This window comes from Macrobrachium rosenbergii, chromosome 12 (genome assembly GCF_040412425.1).
Source record: "Macrobrachium rosenbergii isolate ZJJX-2024 chromosome 12, ASM4041242v1, whole genome shotgun sequence".
In the NCBI taxonomy this organism is placed as follows: Eukaryota; Metazoa; Arthropoda; class Malacostraca; order Decapoda; family Palaemonidae; genus Macrobrachium; species Macrobrachium rosenbergii.
The window spans coordinates 34,671,384-34,690,111 of NC_089752.1; the positions used below are offsets into that span (position 1 = coordinate 34,671,384).

General features: G+C 34.7%; 1 protein-coding gene across 2 annotated transcripts in view; it reads left to right on the top strand.

Moving 5' to 3' along the window:
• LOC136843625 (limbic system-associated membrane protein-like) overlaps positions 1–18,728 on the top strand; it is a 146,908-nt gene that overhangs the window by 315 nt on the left and 127,865 nt on the right. For both annotated transcript variants that reach the window (XM_067112170.1, XM_067112171.1), the window contains exon 1: positions 1–341. This exon is cut by the window's left edge and continues 315 nt beyond it. The gene's annotated coding sequence lies outside the window, so the exon portion shown is untranslated. The remainder of the gene's footprint in view (positions 342–18,728) is intronic.

The following is an 18,728-nucleotide window of genomic DNA, read 5'->3' on the forward strand; positions in this document are numbered from 1 at the left end:
GCTTTCACTAAATATAATCCATGTAATTTATGTGGGATTTACTGACAAACCTTTCGTCAAAAAGTTCGCCCATTTAAGGAAAACTTTGAGTTAGAAAAGAAAAGCAAAGAAAAAAAGGAAGGCACCTGTGCTAATCGACATTGCCTCTCGTCTCATTGAAACGACAATAAACAAAGGTAACAAAAGCGGCATTGACAGTCTCTTGTTGAGTTTTCCTTTGGTTCTTGGCGCTCGGTGTGATGATGAGGTAGAGTGAATGCGAATCGGGAAGGTTTCTTATTTTCGCAAGAAAGATATTTAAGAAAACTCCATGTCACCTCTCTCCAGACTTGAAGAGTAACGTAAGTTTTTAATTATTCTTATTCTCTCACTTTAACACAAATTCCAGTGACATGGTGTATGTCAATGAATTTGATTTTTCCTTGTTATGGCGGCGATAGATATTTATGTTACATTTATTTTAATAATATAGAATATATTAGCAATTATATTTTTTGGGGACATTATGTAATTATATTCATTTGAAGAAAATATGTTTGGAACTAAACTAAAAATCGGCATTGGCTGCAATTCTATGAAAAATCAAATTGCCCATCTAACCGGTCCAGTAAAGTTTTTTTTTAGTAAGTTTTACGTATTTTCTGGTGGTGATGTTTTATTATTTTTGACATTTTCTTTAACCCTAAATCAAACTCCGAGGAATAAAACAACGCATAAAAACCAAATCTTCAATAGTTTTACAATTTACATGATTAAAAAAAATATTACAAAATATAAAAAAAAGAGTCAGTAGTATATTACGCTATAAATAGGCTATATTTAATAAAGATTGACGAGAAATACTAGCGTAGTCTTACGGCTCACGTTACTGTTGTAGTGTCGTGGGTGCGTGCTCACGCCATACATACCATTAGTTCTTAACTCAGCAGCATGTATGACAGGACTAATAATTGTTACGTGTGTTCCGTGCGTGAATAAGATTGGCATTGGGGATTGCATTTGACCTCATTCATTTATAAAACAAAGGGGAAACGAATCACATTTACGGTTAGCGGTATTCGCAGAATCTTTCGGGAATTCAAAAACCATTTATCACGACAAATCACTTTTAAAGTAATTCAGTAATTTGGAAGTATATGTTACAAATTTATCTGATTTATAGACACTGCAATTTACAGAGTTGAAAAATGGTGTTATTTAGAATTTAAGAAATGTTATTCCCTACCACGTTTACTGCATCCATATATATATAGGCTATATATATATATAAATTTTATATATATATATATATATATATATATATATATATATATATATATATATATTTGTATATATACAAATACTGTATACACACACACACATATACATATATATATATATATGTGTGTGTGTATGTATAATCTGCATCTTTCTGTTTGTTTAAATGGCTAGGAATTTAAGAAAGAATAATGAATGACTTTTTGCCGAAGTAACACGAGGTTAATTAAGAACTGTTTTTCGTGCCATGTTTTCGGGTGAATGCATTGTAAGAAATACATATTTAGACATTAAAAATATTACGATAATAGCGCGTTATTACAAACTTATTATTTTCCAGTGTTTTCTTTCTTAGGAGATAGCTGATTATTGCAAACAGGATGTTTTTGGATAAAGATAATGTTTTTGAAACATTTCATTAAGATTTCAACATTGCGAATGTCTTAGGGGCTTAAGTTCCGGAAAATTGAGAATTTTTAGGTATAAATAGTTGGTAGAGAAAATGCATGTGAGTTTATGCCTTATATTTAAGCTTTATCGCTATTAAATCAATTGATCAAACCTGAAAAGAGCAAAAATATTTTTGTAAATTCATCTCTTGTTAGCCAAAGGCTTTCTCAGACTTCTGAAAACCAACATTCATTTTTGACAAATTCACTCAGCCTTTACAAGACGCACCAGCATTTCTTATGTAATTAGCAACTGAAATATTTAAGAAGCACTATTGTATTGAAATTTCGTTGTAAGAAAATATATGGTATTAAAAAAGTGGAGATGATTAGTAGGAAATGCGTTTTCTAAAATCGCGAGTGTTCAGGAACAAGAATTGTTTTAGAAATTCTGAGAGCTTAGGAAGGTTTTCAATTAGAAAAGTGTGAATAAATTCTTCGGAAGCAATATTGGAAACTTTAAATATTCATGGCCAGTGGTTGACATTGTAATTGTGTAAAAAGTCTACCAGGAATTATGAACGTGTACTGAGTAGTATTAGAGACTACTCAGGCAGTACATTATACGAAATAAACATTACTTTATGTTTTAAACCTTGTTTCAAATGAGGCGTAATAACTTATGCGGCCGGAATGTCACTTTATTATTGCAGGAGAAAGAAGCAATGCAGTATAACTAAGTGTTCTTTATTTAGTTCACTTTCGGTTGATTGTAATTTTATTCTGAAATCCCAACTGTAAGGATGAGCATTCATTACTAAGTAACTCTTCGGTCAGCTAGAAAACCTCATTCATTTCTAAGTCATTATTGCCAGCGCCTCACCTGCCCCCGAACATTTCTCCGAGTCATATGTCTTATTGCTTTACCCAACTGACGGCACAGTCGAGTCATATGACATGTCCTGACTTACCGAAGAAGCGAAATCAAATAAGCAAACAGTGAAGCAATTAAAACGAATGAAGACGTATTGATTATTGAATTCTCAGGCAAAATGTGTGAGGCACACATGTACGCAATGAGAGCTACTATTTGCTTACAATAAAACAGTTCGTCATTTTCCCCTCCGGGTATTTACTTTTGATTATGGCCTGTTGTATTGATTATGTATGTTAATTTATGAGTGGAATTCCGCTGTAGCTGAATGTCGGTGTACTATTGCTGTGTTAGTGTGTTCGTGTTTATTGTCGTCGACCTGCAAATGCCTCTGTCCACCTATAACCCTCTTAATGTACTATGTATATTTATTCCTTATAAACCCTTCTCCCTTTAGCGGTGGTGGCGTCTAGTTTTCTTACATAGTATATATATATATATATATATATATATATATATATATATATATATATATATATATATATATATATATATATATATATATATATATATATATATATGGACGTAGATATAGTTTTTCAACATTTTCATTAATTCAAGATTTGGCTGCTAACTCCAAATCCGGTTTGGCTATATATATATATATATATATATATATATATATATATATATATATATATATATATATATATATATATATATATATATATATATATATATAATTTCACCAATGAGGTTGATAATGTTACAGTGGGGTTTAACGAGTCATGCCTAAATTGGTGTGGCTGTGTAAGTATCATGTAGACTTTTACTAATTTATTAAAACTTTTTCGAAAGACTTACCTTTGTAACGTACTGTGGCAGTCTGAAGTCAGTGTGATGGGTAGAGTCGCTTGAGCTCGCGTCAGCGCTGTTCCGTCAGAGCCCCACTAGATGGCTCTGTGTGCCTCGTTCCGTGGGATGATGTCTGGAGTCTCCAGCCAGGAGGAAAGTTTAGTTTGTGTGGTAAAGCAGTTTGGCGATGGTGGCGTTCTTTGGCATATGTGAGCGTCCCTGCATATTGCATAAACGTCAGAAAAACTAAGATTCTTAATTATGGTAATCATGTTGACTGTTTATCGAAAAGGTCATTGATATGTACATACCCTATTCGCTCCCCGGGTATGTCTATTGAACAATGGTGTTTCTTGTGTACACATTCAATTAACTAATAGCCGATATGTAGATACTGCACGACCAGTTTAATGTTAACATGTTGATAAATAATCATCCTACCTTTTTATTTTCATTATAACTGTGTAGGTATGAAATATCTATAAGTGACAGATAATTAAGCAAAAATAAAATATAATAATTATCACAGGTATCAGCATGTATATTTTTGTGAAGCCAAGTTATACTTGTGAGGCCGATAATGGTTTCCATAATTGTTACGCACTCCTTTAATAATACCGTGACTCAGTTATAACCCTCAAATAATCAGTTTAACCAATCGTCAGGAATTTTTAAAATGTAGACAAAAGGACAAATTGTATTTTTGCTTACAGACGCTGAATCACTATGATTCGAAGAGGGAAGGTTACAAGCATCGATTAGTTTACAAACCTAAGTTTAAATCTTCGAAATGATTCTCATTATGTAACGACACAGCGGCTGTGCTGCAAAAGGTTTCGAAAATTTAATATAACCTCTTTTTCTGTTTATATATTTGTGTCCGTCAGACGTTGCATAGTTGTAATATTTTGCGGAAGGTTTTAACGGCCTAGCTGCAGTCGGAAAATTAAAACGTTCATTCACTGCTTGGTGAACTACCGTAGCATACACAAATCGATCTGTACTTACCTGAGTTTGGAACCTGGGTCATCTAAATAGCTGTATATATGCATATATATATATATATATATATATATATATATATATATATATATATATATATATATGTATATGTATATATATATATATATTTATATATATATATATATATATATATATATATATATATATATATATATATATATATATATATATATATATTGTATATATATTTAAATGAGGTTTGATTTTTTAATGGACTATTCATGGAAAATTACCTGTTGATCGAATACTCTCTCTCTCTCTCTCTCTCTCTCTCTCTCTCTCTCTCTCTCTCTCTCTCTCTCTCTCTCTCTCTCTCTATCAGCTGGAAGCATGTGGGAGTAAAGGGAAGCATGGAACGTTTGCATTTCGGCATCGGGTAATGTTGGCCCTCGAAGGCACAGTATTGACTCCTTATATATATCTGTATATATTATATATATATATATATATATATATATATATATATATATATATATATATTATAATGTGTAAATTCTGCCAAAGTACTATTTTTCAATTTTTTTTATATATTTTGCGGTAAAGATCTTTTTTTTTTTATTTAGCGAGAAGAATGCTACAAATTGTTTATTTTTATTTAAAAGGTACTGTCTTCAGGCGTTTGGCAAGCGTGGTTAGTATGGGGAGAAAAAGAAATAGAAGATTAATATATAAGCATTTTCAGCGTATCTGTGAAATACAATCGTCTTTATCATTTCTGATTTTGCTTTCAAGCAAGAAGGAAAACGCAGTAATTATGTCTGTGAGGTCTGTGAATGTCCATTCAAATTTTATTGTGCCGTATTGGTTGTATTTATTGTGTTGTTATGAATCATGCGTTTTAGAAATATTACTGTACAAAATATATTTTTTAGTGGATTAATTCGTTGTTCGTAGATTGTATTCGCCCATTCATTTTTGCACGGTACTTATTTTAAATTAGTTTTCAGTTAATGTAGACTATATGGATATCCCGCCCCTCTCTCTCTCTCTCTCTCTCTCTCTCTCTCTCTCTCTCTCTCTCTCTCTCTCTCTCTATATATATATATATATATATATATATTGTTACAAGTGAGAGCCAGGAATAATAATAATATTGAAATCTTACCTGGCCTTGGCTAAGAGCTCACTACTTGTAATTTTCAACAGGAAAAAGGGAATGGAACGGTCGCCAGTGGGACCCAGAGGAGTAAATTCTAAAGGTTTATTTACACATAAAGCAAGTAAAAATAAGTACGGTTGAATTTCAAAGGGACTCACAATTTGATAAAGAAGGATTACAGAGAAAACATAATTATTTGTAGCTAAAATGACAAAAGAACACCATGACCCGGTTACAAAGAGGTCTTTTCAGGGAATGGTATCCCAAATTAAACAATGGCGTCTGTCTTGCTTTCCTTTCTCAGACCCTTGGTTGACCCGTCTTGGGTCACGTGACCGAGCCGGTGGGCAGTTTGATCTCGTCTTCGCTGGTGTTATCTGGAATGAGGAGGTTCTGCGCCAGCGTAAGGTTGAAAATAGAGAAAGGAGTGTCGGATTAAAAGCTTAAGGAATGGCAAGACAATGAGAAAATACATTTACAATAAGGGAGAAGAAGATATGGGCATTTCTTGCCGGCTCTGGGTGGAAACTGCCCTCTGTCTGACACCCTCAGTTAAGTTGGGGTGTCTTTCTTAATTAAGTAATGTTAGTTTTTAAACTGGCAGAAGGCCTAAATTATAAATATATATATATATATATATATATATATATATATATATATATATATATATATATATATATATATATATATACACATACATACATACATACGAGACAGATAAGTACACGATGCTAACAGTATTTAATTTGTAGGGGCTGTGTCTGTTGAGGATCTTTCTCGGCAGTTCCTCAAAGCGCCAATAGATGGCGCCACCGTGAACTCTTGTTCCCTTTCCGAGGCAAACTCGCTTCATCAGTGTTGCGCGCATTGCATTTCATGCAAGCGGTGGTATTCTTTCTATGTCATCGACATTGAATCTTTCAAGTATTATTTCCCTGTGTTTTTGCTTTAACTTTTTTGAATACTAGAAATATATTAAGAAAAGAGTTTTATCGAGTCATAAAACCCCGTTTGTGTAGAGGATTGAAGACATGAAAATGCAGGCTGAACTTGAGAGAACGTCGAGTTTTATAAATGTAGATTTTTAGGCTTATTCTTATTTTCCATGTATGAACGTTCTTTTGTGAATGGATTTTTCTGCAATTTCACTTCAGTATTGATGGAGAACCAGAAATTCCATTACGAACATGAAATAAGAATAACTGGAAATTCAGGTATTTCTGAAAAAATACAAGATGTTTTTGCTTTTCTTAACAGGGCATTTTGTTTTCTTCTGATTTTTATTTGACATTTTATGTGAAAAAAAATTAATTTCCATCAATGCTAGTGCCTAACCCGGGTGTTTTTTTTTTTACTTTATCTGTAGCCTAACTGTCAGAAGTTCTCTCAATTTTTAATCTCGGCTTGTAGGGGTCATTGCTTATGTTTCGTGCCTTTTATTTGATCGTATTTCTTACCTTTGAATGGGCTTTTGCGTATTATTGGATTTAAGCTTCTTTTGATTTATCATGTTTATAGTATATATATTTACTGAGATCATATAATGTGCGTATATTTTATACTATTGTGCGTGGCATATAATTTACCAAATGTCCGTTACTTAACATCTATTCTCAGGAACTATAATTTGCACACTACAATTGCGGCGAGGGGTTTTAGACAAACGATCCATCATTGATCTCAGCATCTCGTATTCTGTAGAATGTCCTGCCATTATCTATTTGTTGTACGTGTGTATTTTCGGAACTTGAAGAGTGTAGCTGTTAAGTAAAGCATTCGGGGATAGTTACATTGTGTTTTAAACTTTAGCAGCCGCTAATTCTTTTTATCCTGTGTATAAAATTATAATTAACCCTAGGTAATGAATCAGGTATAGCATTGACTGTAGAAGTGTGACGTCCATCGTTACTGTTTTGTCTTAATAGTGACTTGAAAGGCATTGTTTGATATCTCTTTCTCGTTCTAAATTTCATTACCAGCAGTTAAGAGCTTCCGCTCTGCTGGTTCTCAGTTTCATTTCAAACATTATTACCCTCTTTTTCTTTTCACATCCTTCCTACTTTAGATCTCTGACGATTGCATCATATCGTTCAAATCATTTTTTGCCACATTCATTTTACGATATTTTCGTCTCGGTGGATTCCAGTTTAGAAATTAAACACGGATTATGCCTTTTATCTCGGTAGGACGCCCAGATTCATTTCCTTTTTTCTTTTAATAAATTTGTTATTTCGTTCAGTTTCTTGCAATGCATTTACTCCTGAATCCTTTATTGAATTTCTGTTTCCGATTTTTTTTTTTTTGGAATTTTCATTATAAAGAGATTTAAGATTATAGCGCCCTTATTATTTAATACTCTTTTATAAATGTTTTTTTCGTTATGATGAATATAGAAAGGCCCTTTTATTATTTATAGGTTTAACTTCTGACCCTGATAGTGATCATCGTTTGGCAATTCCGTGACACGTCTCCCCTTCGTTCTAAATTTGACACTCGAAGGGCAGTGATGGGCAACGTCAGTTTCTCCTGTAGTTGAACACAGAGAGAGAGAGAGAGAGAGAGAGAGAGAGAGAGAGAGAGAGAGAGAGAGAGAGAGAGAGATGAAGGGGCGATCCTTTCCCTGTCACCGTCAGTCTTTTTCCCTTGTCTTGTACTCCTAGGGTTTCATAGGCTTACATAGGAAATAGGATCAAGCTATCCCCAGGTCTGTGAAAAAGCGTGGTGGCCAATTTCCCTTCGAAACCTAGTTTTATCAATATATTTTTTTTATACTTCTGATAACGCTTTGGTTGCTTGTACAGTAAGCTGTGTCTGTTATTTTATTTTACTGTCCTTCGTCAGTTGATTAAAATCTTATGGCGTAGATTGTGAATTCGTGACTTACCCAACCCAACTTAGAAACGTTTTAATTTACTCATCACTGTTGAAAATGAGTGCAGTGGGCACACCTTTTATCAGGTGAGGATTTTTAGTTTTTTGTAAAAGAAAACTATTGTGCCTGCTTTGTCTGTCCGTCCGCCCCCAGATCTTAAAAACTACTGAGGCTAGAGGGCTACAAACTGTGACGTTGGTCATCCACCCTCCAATCATCAAACACCAAATTGCAGCCCTCTACCCTCAATACTTTTAATTTGATTTAAGGTTAAAGTTAGTCATAATCGTGCATCTGGCAACGATATAAGAGAGGCCACCACCGAGCCATGGTTAAAGATTCATGGGCCGCGGCTCATACAGCATTGTACCGAGACCACTGAAAAATAGATCTATTTTCGATTGCGCTGAAGAAACTTCGGCGCATATTTTACTTGTTCGGTCTGTTTCGTTTCGTTTCTTGTCACATGACCGCTGGTCTTTTAAAAAAAAAAATAAATAAAAACTCAAAAAATGCTTCGTCTCTCTTTATCGAAGATTGCTCTCCTAACTTAGAAAATCCACAAATTCGTCCGGAGGTTTTAAAGCCCCTCCCCTGATTCCCAACGCTCTACAGAAAAAAAAAGTGAGGCTCGGGAATTCCTGCATGCTCTTTTTTATTATTGCTTTTTCGGCAAGGAGAAAGGGGAGATCTTTTATTCTCGCTCTCCATTGTGACCCTCTAGTGGAGCATTATACCGTTCCTCTTTTCTCTCTCTTTCTCTCTTCGCCTTTCTACCTGTTTCTCCTTTTATGACTAGCGAAGGCAAGGGACTGAAAAGCAAATGTTTAATGTTATATTAGAAATTGCTTTTTATAGAATTTGTATATAATAAAAAATGTTATATAATATACATCTGAAGATTATCGTTCCTTAGCCATGTAATCATTAAGATTGACAAGATTTTGAAAGTCACTGACAATTTAGTAGGAACGAGAAGTGAATTTTTCATTTTCATGAAATTACAATACACGCCAGGTACCAGACACGGCATTTTTTTTTTATAGATGAGACCAATTTCTGTAAATATTTGAAGGTTCAGTAGACAGATATAACGTAGTAAATGCAACGAGAGCTGTGTAAAAAAAAAAAAATTTAATGTCAGGAATATCGTGTAGTAGTTCCTCAGTTCGACCATAGATGGCGTCACCCTGAGCTTCATAACTTTCCCAAGTAGGTTACTTGTATCTGGAATTCATTGTTCTTTTGTGTCCGGTGGGAGCTTTTGTTAATAAGCCTGAGTTTTGTATGTTTTTACCTTGATCTCTACGTTAGCTCTTTTAACACCCAATATTTGTTAACATGAACACCAAAATGTATGTGGCTTTCCTTGTTGCGAGGCACAGAGTTCGGGTAATGCACGTTTAATGGCTTTAACAGAAACTGCGCTAAGAGCAGTTACATTCGAGCATTAGCGTTTGACTTCCTTACATCTGTTGCTCGTCTTCGGTTCAACGTAACGCAAAGTGTAAATTACGCTTTGATGATGTTGCAATTGAAACTAATTATCTGCATAATCTTTTATTACCGGCATTATCTTTTCGTGATTTTTTTTCTGTGTTGACAGCTTCTGTTTTCAACTAATTATTGTGTTGGTCTTTGGAGAACAATTTGAAAGTTCGTTGTTCGGCGTTTGTCTCAGATTTCATTTTACTATTATTCCCTAAAAAAATAAAACTTTATGTATCGACTGCTCTTGCGCCATTCAGGACATGATTCCTTATTCATTCCTTGTGTCACTTCAGATAAAATTTGCCTTCGACCATTTCCCCCGTAATTTCAGTTATTAATGACTGTAATTTTTCTGTCCTAGTCATATTGTTTATCATTATTTTTATTTTGGAAGTGGCATTTTTACGAATTCTAATTTAAAAGCATAATTAACTTGACTTCATTTGCTTGTAGGCCACCGTAGGTCTTTCAATCGTCTTGTAGGATGCTTAGAAGTTTTCGTCTAATTTCATGTATCAGAAATTATTTTCACGCCTTTCTTTATCGTAGTTTTATTTTTCACAATTTGTTTAAAACTATATGCATGCTTTCATTTGCAGGTTTCAAAGACTCATTTTTTTCCGTTGCTTCTTTCCAGTTTGCTTTTTAAATTTTACGAACAGCAGAGGAGTTCAGTTTTCATTTCATATTATTTAGCTACGTTTACACTTACGTTTTTTTTTTTTTTAACTCGGTATTTTTTTTGATCTTGATGAAGCTGTGTAATTTTTCTTTTAAAGACTTTTTGCATACTGTCTCATTTATTTTTTTTTTTCTCTTTAGGTTTATATTTGTGTTCATAATTATGATCAAAATAGGGCACTTTATTTTACGTGAGATTAACTGAGGTTTATTTAGAAAATATGACTATGGTAATATAAGAAAAATTATTGTCTTGTTATATCTCTGACAGCGGCAGAACTGTTGTCGAGGTCTGTAGTACTAAATTCGTTTCCTTTCTGTAGGGTAGAATTGAGAGAGAGAGAGAGAGAGAGAGAGAGAGAGAGAGAGAGAGAGAGAGAGAGAGCTGTCTTCACTCCCCAGCACTGTCAATCTCTTTCACTTGTCTGGAAGGCCTTGGGGCCCTTTAGCTCTACGCAGGTTGTGGGGCTAAGTAACAAATTCTCTCTCTCTCTCTCTCTCTCTCCCTCTCCCTCTCTCTGTTATGAATGGGACGTGTGTAGCATTATGGTGGTTTTTCGAAAGCGTGCAGGTGAATTTATTTTTTTAGCGATAAAGCTAAACAGAGTATCCTATATATGAGAACAAATCTCATACAGCATTATCATGCCAGAATTATAACGGGAGAAGGATATGAGAGGTACGGTTATCGTAAGTTAATGAATGAATAATGTCAAACAGGTCAAACATAGGGCAGTATTGAGTTTCAGGAAGTAGTTCCCTCGAACGCCAATAGATGGCGCCGCCTGGACTAACTCTCGCTTCCACGATGGTAAAATCTTGACTCGCGGCTAAGTTATCTCATAATCTCACTCGTGCTTGAGAAGGAGACTGTGTTATGAGATTTGTAGTTTTAATGTAGTAAAAATCTTGGATCTCCTCGTCTTAGTGTTTTTCGACCTCCATAACCCGGTAACACAATTGCAGGACCGAGTGAATAACTCTCTCTCTCTCTCTCTCTCTCTCTCTCTCTCTCTCTCTCTCTCTCTCTCTCTCTCCATAATCTCGATATTAGAAACTTGGCTATAGTGAGTAATGAAAGAATTTTCAGGTATATGGTAATATTGAATTTGAGGCAGTAGTTCCCTGTAACGCCAACAGATGGCGCCACCTGGAACAGCTCGTGTTTACATGGTGGTAAATACTCGATTCTCGACTCGCGGTTGATATGTTTTGTCTCTCATGCTTGGGAAGGAGACTTTGTTATCAGATTCGCAGTGTTAACGTCATGATCTTGGATGCCTTATCGTCATTCAACCTCCATAAACCCAGTAACACGATTGCTGAGAGGCAGCAACCAATTCAGTATATCTGTCTCTCGTAATGTCGATAATGTAAATGGGATGTGAAGAGGCATCTTGTGATGTGTCGAGAACAAAGAGATTATTAATTTGTTTTCCAGTAATGATGATAAAATTTTTTTAATGAAACATTATTTAATTGTGAGGATTAAACTCATATAAATATGCAGTGCAACTATTCAGAACAGATTATGCCACTATTAAAGGAAGAGAATGATATTAGAAACACGGCTGTCGTGAATGTTGGCAGAATCTGTAGGTATAAGGTCATATCGAGTTGCAGGCAGTAGTTCGCTCGAGCGCCAATAGATGGCGCCACCTTGACTCTCTCTCGCGTTTACAAGGTGGTAAATTCTCGATTCTCTACTCGCGGCTGAAGTATTTTTTCTCTCATGTTATGAGATCTGCAGTTTCTGTGTCATGAACTTCGTGGATCACCTGGTGTTATCGCTTTTCGACTTCCATAAACCCGTCAACACGATTGCTGGGTCGATTGAGTAACAAATCCTCTCTCTCTCTCTCTCTCTCTCTCTCTCTCTCTCTCTCTCTCTCTCTCTCTCTCTCTCTCTCTCTCGTCGATAATTTACAAATTGGATTTAAGAGGCGTACAGCGATTTGTCCAGATCATGCAGGGTAATAATTTATTTTCCAGTAATGAAGAATTATTTTTAGTAAGCGTAGTATGTAAATATAAGAACAAAACTCAGACAGTATTAAGTGTAGGCATTCAGTATTGATGATGATGATGATGATGATTATTATTATTATTATTATTATTATTATTATTATTATTATTATTATTATTATTATTCAGTAGATGAAACCGATTCATATGGAATAAGCCCACAAGGGCCATTGACTTGAAATTCAAGCTTCCGAAGAATATGGCGTTCACTAGGAAGAAGTAAGAGGAAGTATAGGGTAATACAGAAAGAAGAGATCCCACTTATTAAAAAAAAAATAAATAAATAGATAAATAGACAAAACTTTATTAAAATGCACAAAGACTATTATTAGGGCAGTATCCACCCACTCTAAGATTCTGAAGTTTATAAATAAGTGCCTTGTGATTTACTAAATCGCAAGCAGCACTAAAATCTATTTGAATTACTCTGCACTCAAAATCCTTGCCAAGGTTCTCTTGCAAATGGCACGTCAAGTCTAAAAGAGCATCGCAGGTACCCATCTGCTTCCTGTATATTGACTGTCAGCTAACAGCCCTTTAGATTCCACATACTCATATAGTGGCTCAAAAATAAGTTTTCCCGCAACTTTGGAGAGCACAGGGAGAACAGAAATTGGCCTGTAGTTACTGCAGTCTGCAGATATGCCACTCTTTGGAACAGGCACTGTATTACTAAGCTTGTGCTCATCCACAAAGATACTACGTCGACATAAAAATGTATAAAATCTAGTAATCTTGGGAGACGACACACTAGAAACTTTTGGAAAAGCAAAGGGAAGCAACCATCAGTTTCTCCACCCCAACTATCAAGATTATCCAGAATTTTTTAACATCCCTAGAGCGAAACGCCAATTTTGTAAGAATAGGTTCAGGATGGCATTTATGAGGGCAAGGGACATTTCCCTGTCGTGAATAATGAAAAAGATTTTAGGTATAAGCTTGATTCAACTTCAGGCAGTAGTTCTCTGGACCGCCAATAGATGGCGCCACCATGAACATCAAGCGTTTACACGGTGGCAAATTTTCGAATCACGTCTCACGGCTGAAGTGTCCTCTCTTTCATGCTTTGGAAGGACCTCTTGTTATGATATCTGCAATTTTTGAGTCATGAATTTCTTTGATCTCCTGGTATTATCATCTTTCAGCCCCCGTAAGCTCGTTAACGCGGTTGCTGATATATACACACAAATCACAAACCTTTTTCTTTCTCATATACGAAGAAACGTATTTGGCAACTGTAACTTTCTTTTAGTTGTATATATGTGTTCCCAATTGTTGTGGAAATAGGATAATTTTTCGTACATACGATTAAGTGAAGATCACAATGAAAATAATGATTGTATGGTAAAAAAGAAAAAAATAAACTTAATGCGTTTCGTTTTTATCTCTGATCACGAAGTAACCCCGTCGAGGTTTGTAGCAACTACATTTGTTTCCCTTCTGAAGAGGAGAACTGAGAGACAGCTGTCTTCGCTCCCCACCACCGCCTGTCTCCCTCACTTGCCTGGAAGGCCTAGGGGCCTTTTAGCTCAACGCAACGCGGATGTAGAGCCAACTGAGCAACAGATTCATTATCTCTCTCTCTCTCTCTCTCTCTCTCTCTCTCTCTCTCTCTCTCTCTCTCTCGGTGTGGATTGTTTATGAATGGGATGTGGGATTCATGTGGTAGTTTGTGGAAAGCATGCAAATCAATATTTAGTGAACAGAATATTTTTTGTGAGAACAAATCTGATGTGAAAGCGTGCATAGCTAATTATACCACTTTTAAAACAGGAGAAGGATATGAGAGGTATGGCCATCTTGAATAATGAAAGAATTTTCAGAAATAAGGCAATATTGAATTTCAGGCAGTAGTTCCTCTAGTGCCAACACCTCGTATCTTCACTGGCAAATTTTCGATATAGCCTATGTATTATATATATATATATATATATATATATATATATATATATATATATATATATATATATATATATATATATATATATATATATATATATATATATATATATATATATATATATATATATATTAGCAATCGTTTTAACAAGTTTGTGGGGTCGAAAGATTTGTAATACGAAGAGATCCAAGTAGTTCAGGAGACCAAAACCGCAGATCTCTCATAAAATAAGCTCTTTCCCAAGCATGAAAGACAAGAGACTTCAGCCACGAGTCGAGAAGTTACCATCGTGAAAACGCGAGGTGTTCGTGATAGTACCATCTATTGACCATCGAGGGAACTACTGCCAGAAATTCAATCTTATACCTGAAAATTTATTCATTACTCACGATAGCCATATTTCTGGTATACTTCTGTTTAAATGGTGCCTTAATCAGTTCTGAATGTTTGTACCTCATATTTGTTTAAGATTTGTTCTCACAAAAATACTTTGTTTATTAAATAATGGTTTGCATGTTTTCGGCAAATTACCATATGCATCTCCCATCCCATTCATAAATAATGGAAACCAAGAGAGAGAGAGAGAGAGAGAGAGAGAGAGAGAGAGAGAAATCAGCTAGCACAGACCTCAACGAGGTCCCTGCGGCCATCTTGGTTTCGATTATTTATGAATGGGATGTTGAATGCATATGGCAATGTCGAAAACATGCAAACCATTATTTAATAAACAAAGTATTTTTGAGAGAACAAATCTTAAACCCTATGAGGTACAAACATTCAGAACTGGTTATGCCACTGTTTAAACAGGAGAAATATATGAGAAACATGGCTGCCGTGAGTAATGAATAAATTTTCAGGTATAAGGCATTATTGAATCTCTCGCAGTAGTTCCCTCGAGGGTCAATAGATGGTGCTGCCATGAACAACTCGCGACCGAAGTCTTTTGTCTGTCATGCTTGGGAAGGAGCTTATTTTATGAGATCTGCAGTTTTTGTCTCATGAACCACTTGAATCTCCTCGCCTTACCGTCTTTCGACCCATAAACTTGTTAACACGATTGCTAATACAAACACACAAACCACGACATTTCATTCCGAGGTACGGAGAAACGAATTTGGTCGCTGTAAGTTTCTTTAAACATTTTGACTCCATGTCAGGCTCCACTAAAAATTGTTGTTCGCGCTTTATCTTGTGAGGGCTATGTATCGATAATCTGGCTCAAACACGTGTGGGTACTGTGCTTCGCATTCTCCTGGGCAGGAAGGTTAAACGGTCTTTAACCTTGGCCAAGATGTGGCCGGAAGGGAAAGAGTTCAGATCTTGAAGATAAGACATGAATAAGATGCTTATGGAACACAAAGGTCGCCTTTTATGTTATATATAGTTAAGTAATCTTTCCGGTCTTAAAATAGTTTTTTTTAACCATTTTTCAGTATGTTTTTCTTATTAAATAGCCGTTTTATTGCTCAATGAATATTAAAAAGAATTTTACAGTTTCATTCTTGCGAATTAATTATTAATCATGCAGATGTTTTGCTTAATGTTTATGCGTTCAAATGCCCCTTAAAGGATGCTTGATTCTTCTTTTGGCTATGTCTGAATTGATCTGGATATTTTCTTAATTTTCAACATTTATAATGAAATGTCCAAGTGAGTTGCAGTACTTATGATTTTTTAACATATATAATAAATGTTAGAATGATTTCAGTGGTGATAATTTTAGAACTATGAAAAACACAAAACAAAAAGTCTCGTTTTTGTGTCGTTTTAGTATTGATTTTCCCTGCTGAATTATTGGCGAGTGGAAAGCATGAGACCCTTGGTAAATGCTTTCAGCGTCGAACGTCTCTTAGATACTTTCTTGTTTCTTTTTTGCTTTTGGAATTGCTGAAGGAATTAATAACTTATTTTCCAAAGAATGGCGATAATATATTTCGACTTTTATCGTTGTCGCTTTAGTTAACAGTTCATGTTTTGGTTAGAGTTCTTCCTTTTTCAGTTGTAGGCAGTTGAAGTCAGCTCTCTCTCTCTCTCTCTCTCTCTCTCTCTCTCTCTCTCACAATATGTAGTAGCTGGACGCACCTAACTCTTTTATGTCTGTTTTATCTCTTATTTAAATATTATCAAACCATCATTTTGTTTCTCTTCTTCTTCCTACACAATTTATCTGCATCTTTAATATAATGCATGTTGAAATTTTTGGAACATTCCACCTGATAGAAAAAATATTTTCTTTTTCTTTAGTGTCTTCGAAAGCCATTTGTTCGACATTTTCACCAGATCACAAATTCCGCGGCGGTTTGGTTGTAGCTGCAATATTTAAAAGGTAGTTTGCTTCGTTCTGATTTTCGGTACCGTTTCAATAATTATAGCTTTGACTTGAAATGTTTGGAAGTCTTTCTATAGTTCAGTTTTACTTTAACAAGCTGTAATTAAAAAAAAATAAAGTAGAAACCTTATCTTTAATGAAGACAAATCCTTCTTGTAGCCATGTGAGAGCTAAGTAAATTAGCCCAGTGGTTTGGTTGAACTACTTAATAGTACAGTAATTATATGATTTCGATTCTTGTTATGTATGTCTAGTCATTTCTCCTTGTTTTTTCTTTATTTACCTGTTAGGGATGTTTAACCATAAAGTCGTTTTGGTATTTTACTTTTATTTAATTTCATATTCAAAAATTAATGATTCAATTGCAAAACATTTTATATAAGTGTTATTTCTTCATTTGCTCCTTTGTTTCACTCTCTAAACACGTCCGAACAAAGTTATCACGTCAATGGAAGATAGACCACTCAGTCTTATATGCCTGTAACCACTCAGATTGAAAGTAATCATTATAATGATCGAGATGGGCCCTACGTGTTATGTCACTATTTCACTTCCATTTTTTGTAAATTTGTAGCTACAGAATTCCCGGTTAGGATATGGACTGCTAACGTTGTATTCTACTGTGCGTTACAGGGCCGTGTTTAATAGATTTTCGTCGATAACATCTTTACAAAGCATTGGATATGGATCGTATTTTGGGAATAGCTATTTGAAGCCACAGCCTAATTGGCAGAAATATGCAGTGATGTCTAATGTAAATCAAAGAAATTTAAAAGGAAACTTTGCTAAATTTAGTGAGCACCCAGCGAGAGGCTAGTTGTGATGTAAATTATGACATCAGACGTAATAGCAGGGTTCCCAGTAGTATGATAATGATCGTAAAAACACGAATATTTGACTCTCTTGCACAGTAAGCAATACCTTGAGTAGGATATGCGATAATTATCGAAATTTTATTTTCTCTATTTCCATCGAAAGTTCTCCACATATGGTCTGCTTAAAGCACAAGACCCTGATTCACACCAGGCTGGCTTCATCTTAAACAAACAACAACATATCCTTTTACATAATTTTATATTACAATATTTTTTTTCATATTTCCTTCAGTTTCAGTAAAGTTCAGTATAGTCAGTGGATTAGTGGATTAAAAAATTTAGGGCATAGCCCAAGCGCTTGGACTATGAGTTACGAGTATCATTCAGCACTACAATGTAGTTATGATTGAATAAAATATATATATATATATATATATATATATATATATATATATATATATATATTATATATATATATATACTGTATATATATATATATATATATATATATATATATATATATATATATATATATAAAATAATAATAATAATAATAATAATAATAATAATAATAATAATAATAAACGATGTAAATGAAATAATCAAAATAACTGAAAATTGAAAGAATGAGTAACTTCAAATCCATAAAAAAATAAATAAAAAGATAAAACCGGGAATACATAGACTCACTGATAACCTCTCGACAGCCCTACAACAAACATTAATGTCAGTTTCAAGTAAATGAATGAAGCGTATAGAAACAACAAAACTGACACAGAGGCACACAAACAAAACAACGAAGGGCGAGTAACGTGCTATACACTGGAGATTTATTATGGGTCTGATCATGCATTAAGGAAGCTAAGGTTAGAACACTTGAGTTATGTGACATTCATTTAGCAGGACTAAGCAGGTACACGCGAACCGCAACATCCAGGGTAACAATGGTTTTCATAGGGAGTGTTACTGTAAGACTTGGTGCATATTTCAAGTTAAAGGAAACGTGAATTGCGCCATGGTGCTGTATTACACAAATAATATTCTCATTTGATGCCCATTCCCTTATTGTACTCAGATACATGACTCATCGAACAGATGAGAGAGAGAGAGAGAGAGAG